We start from the raw sequence: 11,736 nt of genomic DNA on the forward strand, positions 1-11,736 counted from the left end.
TGCTCAATAGAATGAATGGTCGGGTTGAATGCAATAAACGAAAATTGTCAGATTTAGAAGGAATGATAAAATATAGCACCACATATTAAGGGCTTTTTCTTTACTTCATATTAGTGTTGCTGGCCATTATTTAGGGTAGAATCTCAAGCAGGGATGACCTGCAGTTTCCTCGAAGTCTGTTTTCATGAGGAAGTGCTCGGAGTGTTTAATTATTTTTCAGAGAAGTAGTGTCCTCTGAGTTCGTCAGGCTGCAGGCACCAATTCCGGAACATCCCTGCTCCCATTCTGAGCCAGTGTTGTGTGTGTGTATTTATATGAAACATATGTATGTATATGCAGATGCATGTGTGTATTTATATAAATCACACACTTAGTTACGTGTGTGTATGTATGTAGGGAAGTGTTGGTGATATTTCCCCTGGTAGTGTCTCAGTTTAGCTCAAGAGCATCAGAAAGTCTCGATGAGCACCAGGAGGAATCTTGTCCCAGGTCTGCTGCTGGCTCTGAAACTCTAAGGTGAGGAATTGAATCTCTAGGTGTCTAATACATGATACCTGTAAAGTGAGATAATCATATCTAACATCCGTGTACACAGGAATCATGAATTATTATGTATGATGTACCTTAGATAACGTGGAAGATAAGTTCTTTATGCAACAAGGTGGTGTCATTTAAACTGTAAAATGGTTGGACAGATTATGTTCGTTCCATATCAATTCCCCTTTTAGAGTTTTCGTCTCTGAAAGATGGGAAGGCAGCGATTCTTTCCACTGCGAAAATTTGGGTCGAAGTCCTCCATAAGGAGTTTTTCAGATGGGAGAAGGTTGAATGAGTAACAGCATTATATGTAGAGAGGATGAAAAAGCTGTGGAAAATTATAAGAAAGTTTCAGCTGATAGCCCGTGATATATGGTGGCAAAGAGTCACTCAGATTGTCACCTTTAGACAGCTGTGATCAAGTGCCTGGAGAAGGCAAGGTTCAGGGTGACCAAGTATTTGCTACTGTAGAAGAACACTGTAGTGAAAATAAGGAGGCTGATGGAGTGAGTGAGTTGCTTCTAACTGTGCTGGGAACTTAGGGAAAGAAAATGACGAGCTCGTGGCTTTAAATTAAACAGGAGGGGAAATGACCTGTGTCACTACTAAGAAGCTGTAGGAGCCCCTGTGTGGTCCCCTCACCCCACTCTGTTTTCCCATCTGCAAGAATGGTGGGTTCAGATAGGGGCTGCCCCCTCATCCTGAACCCCAGATTGCAGGAGACCTGGAGCAGAGTCACAGCCAACATGGGATATGAGCAAGAAACAGACCTATTTTGTTAGCCACTGCAGTTTTGGAGATTGTTGTTTCTGGAGCATAAACGATGATTAACATGAAGTCTGTTATCACCTGCTTTTGGAAAATGCCCACACAGTACCCTATAATAGGACCCACTGTGTTCACAGGCTTGGTCTTTGATACTCTTCAAAGCGTGGGTTATTTCATCATGGAGGTCAGCTTGATGATTCATAAAGCTGCTATAATGAATGATACTCAGTGCCACTTATTGTGAGATCTTGGTGAAGTTACTAAACTTCTCTGTGCCTCAGTTTCTTCATCTCTAAATGGGAATAATACTAGTGCCCATCTCACAGAGTTGTGAGGACTAAATGAATCGTGTCTATAACACCCTCAGAACAGTATCTGACCAGGTAAATATTCATTGAATCTTGTCTACAAATATTTAACGAGTGCTCACCATGTTTCAGGTCCTAGGCAATTATTGCGCCTTAAAAATCCACTCGAGAGCACCTAACAGCAACAAGGATGAACAAGAAGATGTGGGTTCAAGTGTTCTTGTAGCTCATAGGTACAGGAGGAGAGAGATGCTAAGTGATTAATTATAGAGAGGTGTAATGCCTCGGGAGCATCCAGCAGGGAGCCTAACCTAATTGGGAGGGCCTAGGAGGGCCCAGAAGAAATGACATTTAAGCACTGAAGGATGAGTAGATGTAGCCAAGGTGAGGGTAGGGACATGGGGGATAGTTACCCAGGTAACGGGTCTGTATATTCAAGGACCCTAGGTGGGAAGGAGCTGGGCCTATCAGAGAACTGGGAGAAGATCAGGGGGTCTGAGCGGCTGAGGGGCAGGTGCAGAATGGATGTCCCCAGGGAACAGTGAGGTGGAGGAGAGCCAGCCCTGGCCTTCGAGGGTACCCCAGGCCCTCGGCCAGAGTCATGTGACAGTGGGTAGTCACTTTTCTTCTTCCGGCCTCAATTTCCTCATCTCTAACACAGATGATCTCCCAGCTTCCTCTCAGCTCCAGAATTCTGTGTTCTAGAATTTTCTTTGCTTTCATTTCCTTGTTTCAAAAATTCAGTGAGGTTGTGCTAAAGGTTGCTCCTAATAAACCCTAATTGTTCAGCAAAAATGAAGAGAAACAACAAAAAGAGGTGGATAGGGCAGAGGAGGGGGGAGCCTTGGCTCTTCCTGGTCTGCTGGTTAACCTGACTTTTACACTGTAAAGCGCGGGGTCACGAGGGCCGACCCCAGAGCAGCTCGGGGTCCTGCGGATGACATTTAATTCTGCTTGCAGCTGGCATCCTAGTGCAGGCCGTTGGAGAGAGGCTAGTGGTGCCGAGGTTTATGGCCCCCTCCCTGCCCTACTGGCAGGAGTGCGTGCTCCTTTTATTTTTATTTCTTTAGGGTATGTTTTTCTCTTCAGACTGCATGGTGGGATAATTTTAGCATTTATAAAAAACAGTACTCCCCACTGGGCTTCTACATTAACCCTCCCTGAAGGGAATGGTACATGCCATGGAGTTTTTTCTTCTTTTTCTTTTATTATTTTTCATTTAAAAAAGTTACTTTCTAGTATATTTGAATCCTGGAGCAAGCAGGAAAGTTTTTTAAGTGACCTGAAGACAGGTGAATATCTTTCTATATTTTAAAACTCAGCTGGCCCTGACTGAATTTCTGAGGTGGGCTGCACAGGGTATGGGTTCGTGTCCTCTTACACCCGTTGGTCACTGCAGCACACACACTGCTCTGTTGAGTACCTCTGCCTTCTGCCAGCCAGGGGGATGATTATCCGCACGTGTGCTGTGCTTCTCATGGGGTCCCTATAGAAAGGCGAGGCTTGGGGGATATGGGACAGTCTGCATGGGAACAGGCTTGCTCTGAAAGACGTGCCCACCCTCATTGTCAGTTCCAGTCCCTCCCTCAGCCACCCACCACCCTGCCCGTGGAAAGTAATACTGCCCTGGGTGTCCCCTGCTCAGCCTTTAGTGCTCTGAACTGCTGTCCGTGTGCCCGCTGGCTTTGATTTCCCTCCTCTGGTGACTGCTGTGAAGTCTCTGGGCGGCACAGATGGTTAACACGCTCAGCTGCTAACTTAAAGATTAGAGGTTTGAGTCCACCCAGAGGTGCCTCAAAAGAAAGGCCTGGTGATCTACTTCCAGAAATTCAGCCAATGAAAACCCTACAGTGCACAAGAGGATTATGGTAGAGTGGTCAATAAAAGTGTTTCATGCATCAGACTATCTTATATTCAGATAAAATTTTGTGGGGAAAGGGTAGTGGAGTCTAAGTGTGTAAAGAATAAGGAGTGGTATAAAGCCTGTTACAAGAGTCTTATTTTTATTTTTTTTAAACGAATGATGGAAGTGAAATCACATGGTAGTGAGATACATGAGACTCTAATTAATAATGTCTGTATTTAATACACAAGAAATTATATCTTTCACAATTATTTAAATGCATGTCCACTTAAAATTATGCAAGGAGATACGTAGATTTCTCAAAAATTCAGTCTGCTTCTAGTTCATGAAGGGAGCTGGTTTGGGATGCCACAGTGATCTCCAAATATGTTTTTGCATTAGAATTTTGGGGGTGCTTCTTAAAAATACAGATTTCTGGGGTTCAGGTCAGACCTCGGAATCAGAATTTCGAGTTGAGCAGGTTATATTTTAATAAGATTCTGTGGTTCCCAAGTGGTACTGATGCAGCCAGTCCCGATCCGACTCAGGGACCAGGGATTGGATCCCCTGTGTCCCCTTATTCCACCTCCAGGCCTGAAGCCCCTGCTTCGTCCTGCCGAGCGGGCGAGGAGACCCCTGGGGCAGCAGTGACAAACTACCACTGGGAACTTTCTACCCACTTTGTTCAACAGGACAGCGGCTGACCCGCAGGTGGGCAGGAGCCAGAAAGCCAAGAGTTCCTGATGGTGTAAACCCTGAGTGAGGACCCAGACACCGGGGTCTGTTCAGAGGCCCTTCATCCTCTCCTTTGGCTGGCTCATCTTAAAATGTGGCATTTTCGGGCTCTCCTTTAAGAACTCCCGGTTCTTCAGTACAATTTTCAAAACTTACTCATCAGGATCAATATTGATCTAAGAAGCCCTGCAGGGCAGTCTTACTCTGTCCTATAGGGTCTCTATGAGTTGAACCAACTCAACAGCACACAACAAGATCTGCCTGAAATCAGCCAAAAAGAGGTACCATTGGTTTCAAACTGATCTGACTTCCAAAGTTGGAGTCCATCGAAGATTCAGCAGCTGTCAGTGATTTCTAGCCATCCTTTCGTGGCTTATGATTATAAGAAATTCTCTCAGGATAGGAGATATGACCATTAACTAAGCAGTATGAAATCGTCAGAAGGATTTGACTTACTGGACTAAATTTGCTACAGTTTACTAGGGGTGCATTGTCTTTCTCTATTCCTTCTTTTATGTGAGAAGTTTGTTGCCATTTCCTGCGTCTCCACAAGATAAATGAACTAATTTAAAATATTTTCCATGCCTCATCTGTCCACTCCGCAAGCTGTCAATGGGCTTGGGTTGGGAGCTTGTGCGCCAGCAGGCCTCGGCCGGGAGTACTGTGCTTTTGAAAAAAGAACGTCGTTTCCATAGCAGCGGGGAACTCCTTTGCAAGTATGCCTTCACATTCTTGCGGGATTGGGTAAGAAAGTGAATACTTTGTGTAGCTTTCTGAAGCACATTTGCCTGAAAATCATTAATTTCTTTTTTTAATTGAAAAGGTTGGGGAAGATTTTCAAGCATTGATGAGAGGGAACATTTTGGCATTGAATTAAAAACCAAAGTAGTAAGGAAAAAGACAAATATTGGAGCTACTCAAATGTAGAATTAAATGGAAAAAGCTGTCCATTTTTCTTCTAGATAAATCATGTTTCTAAATTTTGTGTATTGTAATATATTTCTGCCGTCTGTCTCTTTGCCTAATTTTTTTTATGGTAAATATGTATGTAAGGAAACATTTGCCGTTCCAGCACACTCGTGACATGGACAGTTCAGTGCCATTTATTATGTTCATCATGTTGTGCAACCATCACCCTTATTTGCTCCCAAATTTTAAATATATTTTAGGGGTTGAATAGTTTTAAAAACAAAATAAGGTCGTGAAATCTTCACAGGTTTGTTTTTTTTTTAATAGTCACAGGAATTCATCATATCTTCCTCCATAGCACATTTAAGGGATACATTCTATACTGAGCATCAGAGTAGCACACAACCTTAAGGAATTTTCATTCTTTATTCTAGCAGGATCAAGTTCTTCCCTGTATTTACTCAGTGGTATTTGTGGAGGAGGCAAAGTGAAAGAAGCGATAAGTTGGAAAGCACCTTTACTGTCTCTGAGATATTACAGACAGGCTCCTTTAGGATTTTCTGAACTTTTTTATACTTAATAATATATTTTAACGAGTCTTTGGGGAGATGGCATAACTTTACCCCACTGCTTATCACGGCCGCCTGCTTACATTACCCAATACTCTTGTGAGGTATAATATTAAAATCATCTCTGGTTAAAAGTGGATTTTGGCTTTTAGCCTAACACTGAGCACATAACCTTTCCAGTCCAAGTTGAATGTTCCCATAAGCTCCTTAAAACCAAATTTTCCTTATTTAAAAAAAGTTACTGAATCTAATTCCCTAAGGGTGGCGTTGTGGAAGCCATTTAAATTAGACTTAAATCCTTCCCGCATTTTGCTGACTTGGCCTTTCTTTTGCTAAGGTTTGTTGGATACTTCTTGGCCAGGTTTGGAGTAAGAGATCCCAGTTCCCTCAAGGGAGTGTTAGGGCCCATCAGATGGGTGCAATTCCTGAGCTTGAACTGAGGCTTCAAGCAGAATGCGTGCCTGCCTACCCACTGCCACTGTGCCTTGCAGAGTCTCTCTCAAGCCACATCTCTGTGTTTGATGGTGACCCATTTACTGTCCAGAGCTCTAAATCACCAGCCCTTCCAGCTCCCTTTTAGCCCAGAGCCGTGCTTTCTATGGTCTTCCCAGTCGGTCATCCCTAAGGTAGATGAAAATTTGATGGATGCACTTATAACCTCATTAGAGGTTTCTGTTGGAACTTGACAAGCAGCTTCTTTCTCCTAAATATTTTAGCATACAGCCTTTAAAATGACGTTTATCTCTTCCAGGACCATTTTTGCTAGTGGCATGTAGTAGCTTTATTTTTATTTTATTTGAAAACATTATTTTGGGTTTTATAGAAAAAAAAAATCTCCACAGCTTGTTATCAGCAGGGAGGATAGGCATTCTTGGATGGATGGGAGGTTTATTGGTGGAAAGATTCAAGAAGCTATTCTGTGATAAAGGATTTCTTTGCATTTTTTTCCTCTAGTCAAGTAAATTATGGGTTTTTGCTAAGAAAAATAATCCCTTTTGTGCTACTTTTAATTTGATCAGGTTTAGAATGTTTTCAGAAGGGTTAAGCTTGCTTTGCATTAGTGTCTGTTGCGGTCAAATGAAGGCATGGCTTTGGAATGGTCTAGATTTTTTTATGTTGCATTGTCTGACCTTCCCATATGAGGTTTAGTACAGTGGACCAAAGCAAAGCAATAGCACCATTTCCACTTGACTTTTACAGGTTTGGTGTGTCCCACCTCCTGCCCCAGGCCTCAGACAGGTGTACCTTCTTAGGCATATTCTTCTTTGACTCATGTTAGAAGAGTTTGTGTTTCTGATAAGTCTACTCACTGCTGTCTTAGAAAGGGGACCACCCTGGGAGACTGTGGAGCTGGGGCATGGCCCATCCCTGATGACAATGAGCTGTGTGACTTTAGACAAGCCACTCCCCCTCCTAGTCTGAGAATCCTTGCTCATTAAACAAGTGGCCTGCACCAGGTGATCTTAAAGGTTTCCTTTGTTCTAAAATTCTGTGCTGTCTGAAAGAGGAAAGGGGAAAGTATTGGAAAAAACACGGTATAAGTTATATGGAGAGGGAGTAGACTAGTTGACTGATAATTCAGGGTAGGTTTTCAGGTTTCCAGAGCGTAAGCCCCGTTTTCTAGGGTTGCCTCAGTAGTTGGCCGTAGTTCTGAAATGTTTGGTTTGATTGACCCTGCCAATCTGCTGACTGTGATAAAACCAAACCAAACCCATTGCCATCTAGTCGATTACAACTCATAGTGCTAAATAATCAAAATTGCCTTCTGACTGTTACATGAAAGTATGGGTGTAACCAGAAAAGTGGCACTGCCAGTTCCTTCACGGAGTTCCGGGTTCACTCTCTTCTGACAAGGTTCAGATTCAGAGGTCCCCACTGGTGTGTCCGATGCGCCCTGAGGTCAGTCTCAACAATAGGCACACACCAAAATGTCATCTACTGCTGTGATTTCTCATCTGTGGCTACTGAGAGTTATACTTTATCTGCAAGGGTTAGAGGTTATTGTATATCATTGTCTGATTCATTAGGTAAGTTATCTGAACAAGTGAAAATACAAGTAGGGCATAGAAGCATTTTATGAGTAGGTGGGCCAAGTCATGGTAAGACCTTCATAAAACCTAAAACTTGGGGGCAGGGGATGACCCTCAACTTCTTGGGCCTCTATTTTTAATCTGATCCTCTGTTGAGTTCCTGAATATTTCACAGGAACCTGAGCAGGTGACTCTTTCTTTCCTGGAGGCTCTCAGATGGGTTTCCATGGGAACTTTCAGTTTGTCTCTGTCACAGGAATGGCTTTAGTCCAATCCAAGTCCAAAGTGGACGTCTGAATTCACTTGAGAGAGATATGAGAAACCTGCATGATGTCACACAAGTCTCAGAATAGGATAATTTATCCACTTTACTAATATAGGTTTTTTAAAAACTAAAACACTTTAGTTAAAATGATTAAAAAAAAAAAGTTTTCCCCCTAGAAAAAGACGGTATAGAAAGTATAGATGCTCCTTATGCTGTAAAAAGGATCTTTTGGCCCAGACGTCTAGTACCGTGTGTGTGTGTGTGTGTGTGTGTGTGTGTGTGTCTCATTTAAACACACACACACACATGGAACGAGATATCTAGGCTAAAACAGCCTTCTTATAGTATAGGGAGCATCTATACTCAAAATGAGACAAAAACAGCTGCAAACATCCGTTAGTAATTGAAATGTGGAATGTATGAAGTATAAATCTAGGAAAATTGAAAGTTGTCAAAAATGAAATGGAACATCTGAAGGTCGATATCATAGACATTAGTGAGCTGAAATGGACTGGTATTGACCATTTTGAATCAGACAATCCTGTGATCTACTGTGCCAGGAATGACAAATTGAAGAGGAATGACATCACATTCATCGTCAAAAAGAACATTTCAAGATCTATCCTGAAGTGTGATGCTGTCAGTGACAGGATAATATCCATACACCTGCAAAGAAGACCAGTTAATACAACAGTTATTCAAATTTACGCACCAACCACTAAATGCCAAAGATGAATAAATTGAAGATTTTTACCAACTTCTGCAGTCTGAAATTGATCAAACATGCAGTCAAGATGCATTGGTAATTATTGGTGATTGAACTGCGAAAGTTGGAAACAAAGAAGAAGGATTGGTAGTTGGAAAACATGGCTTTGGTGATAGAAACTCTGCTGGAGATTGCATGATTGACTTTTGCAAGAACAATGACTTATTCATTGGAAATAACCTTTTTCCAGCAACATAAACGGCAGCTTTACACGTGGATTTCACCAGATGAAAAACACAGGAATCAGATCGATTACATCTGTGGAAAGAGATGATGGAGAAATTCAGTATCATCAGTCAGAACAAGGCCAGGGGCCGACTGTGGAACAGACCATCAATTGCTCATACACAAGTTCAAGTTGAAGCCAAGAAAATTAAAACAAGTCCACTAGAGCCAAAGTACAACTGTCTTAGGCTGGATTCTCTAGAGAAGCAAAACCAGTAAAGTGTGTGTGTGTGTGTGTGTGTGTGTATCAAGGAAATGGCTCACACTGTTGTAGAGGCTGGAATGTCCCAAGTCTGTGGGTCAGGATAGAGGCTTCTGATTCATGTAGCCACAGGGACTGGAGAACCCAAGATCGGCAGATCAGAGAGCAGGGCTTTTGCTCACAGGCTGTGAAGATCGACAGATCCCAAGATCAGCAGTCAAGACTGCAGGTAAGCTGCTAGCTCAAGTCCCAAGAACTGGAGGTCAGACGAACAGGAGCTAGCTGCAGGATCCAGCACAAGCAAAAAGCCCTCAAGTCTTTCCAGAATGTCCACTTATATTTGATGCAGGCCACACGCCTGAGGAAACTCCCTTTCAACTGATTGGCTACTCATAGCAGATCCCAATGTGGGGTTGATCACATATCATATCTCAACATGGAAGCGATCACAACATTATTTGACTGCCAAAACACTGAGAATCATGGCCCAGCCAAGTTGACACAGAATCTTAACCATCACAACAACCTTAAGTATATCCCACCTGAATTTAGATACCATCTCAAGAATAGATTTGACACATTGAATACTAATGACCAAAGACCAGATGAGTTGTAGGATGACATCAAGGACATCATACATGAAGAAAGCAAAAGGTAATTAAAAAGATGGGAACAAAAGAAAAGACCATAATGGACGTCAGAAGAGGCTCTGAAACTTGCTCTTGAACGTCGAGTAGCTAAAGCGAATGGAAGAAATGATGAAGTTAAAGAGCTGAACAGAAGATTTGAAAGCGGGGCTCGAGAAGACATAGTAAAGTATTATAATGAAATATGCAAAGACCTGGAGTTAAAAAACAAAAGGGAAGAACACGCCTGGCATTTCTCAAGCTGAAAGAACTGAAGAAAAAAATTCAAGCCTTGAGTTACGATATGAGAACCAATTATTAATGGATGTTTGCAACTTTTTCTTCTCATTTTGAGTCGTGCCACATCAGCAAATGAAGGTCCTGAAAGCTTGACTCCATCTGCATCATTAAGGTTGACTCTACTTTGAGGAGGCAGCTCTTTCTCAGTCGTATTTTGAGTGCCTTCCAACCTCAGGGATTCATCCTTGGGCACTATTATCAGATAGTGTTCTGCTGTTATTCATAAGGTTTTCACTGATTAGTTTTTTTAGAAGTAGATCGCCAGGTCCTTCTTCTTAGTCTTTCTTAGTCTGGAAGCTCTGCTGAAACCTGTCTACCATGGGTGATCCGGCTGGTATTTGAAATACTGGTGGCATAGCTTCCAGCATCACAGAAATATGCAAGTTACCACAGTACGACAAACTGAGACTAGTGGTACAGTTTACAGTATACTACCCTAAAGCTTGAGGAACTCCTTTCTCATGAAGTAGCTAAGTGGTTTCTGTTTCTACACACACTTACACAGCAGGGAAACAGAGGTGTCTGAATTTCAGGATAAAATGGATTATCTCCATCTTTAAAAAAAGTACATGATTGAAGACCACACTTTAGTTTTATGATTGCCAGTGAGGTATAATATAAGCAGTAAACATTTCTTAGAGTAGGAACATGCTCCTTCACACATCTGCTTCAGTAATTCCCTGTTCTGTTTGAAAAGATCTCACAGAAATGGAATTTTTAAATATGGAGAAAATTCCATTAAGAAATAGAGGGAGGAAAAAAAAAAGAAATAGAGGTGAGAATGAAAAACTCATTATAAAAGCCTTGCCAAGAATAAGTAAAATGTGAAAAATATTTAACTTTTAATCAAAACGAACTTTTCAAAGAAGTTATTGGTCTTTCCCTTGGGCTAAAGTGTTTTGCTAATACCTGTGTGGAGTTGGTCAGCCAATTTTTCATGACAGAAAAAAATTGTAGAGAATTTGATAATACGTTGTTATTTTCATGAAGAAAATCCACGTTTGGAATGACCTCTTCCTCTTCTGTTACAACTGTACTTTCTTTTTATGACTTGTTCATAGCTGGCTGGAAAGAGAGCAGAACAAGGGCGACGTCTGATGTCTTTGGTTCCTGGCGGGGACAAATCTGCCAGTTTGTTCTTCTGCTTTTAATGATACAAAGAAGGGGGGGAACCTCTAAAGATACGGTTCATTCCCCACCCTTTTTTATTATTATTGTAAAAACAATAAAACAACAACATCAGAAAAAGTAAAAGAGAAACCCAGGATTCCACTAATCTAAACATGATGGTTTTCATTTTTACTTATTTATTATATTCATATAATTTATATCCCAAACATCCTGCTTCGCTTAGATTATTGATATTTTTTATTGTCCTCCATCAGGGGTTCTTACGTATGGAACCTTTGGCGAATCAGAATAATGTTTTTTAAATAATGTACACAGGATTACAAACGAAATGATAATATTGAAGTAGAGTTATCAAAATATTTTAAAAAGCAGCGAGTGAGAAAGCAATATGTGTTTTTCTATCAGTACTTTAAACAATGTATTATAATGAAATGTGCAAAGACCTGGAGTTAGCAAACCAAAAGGGAAGAACATGCTCGGCATTTCTCAAGCTGAAAGAACTGAAGAAAAAATTCAAGCCTC

General features: G+C 41.5%; 1 protein-coding gene across 4 annotated transcripts in view; it reads left to right on the top strand.

The window, feature by feature from the left end:
* The window catches only part of KDM4C (lysine demethylase 4C), a 392,853-nt gene that overhangs the window by 276,532 nt on the left and 104,585 nt on the right, over window positions 1-11,736 (top strand). The gene's annotated exons all lie outside the window — the stretch shown is intronic.

Source organism: Trichechus manatus, unplaced genomic scaffold, assembly GCF_000243295.1.
Source record: "Trichechus manatus latirostris isolate Lorelei unplaced genomic scaffold, TriManLat1.0 scaffold00025, whole genome shotgun sequence".
NCBI lineage: Eukaryota > Metazoa > Chordata > Mammalia > Sirenia > Trichechidae > Trichechus > Trichechus manatus.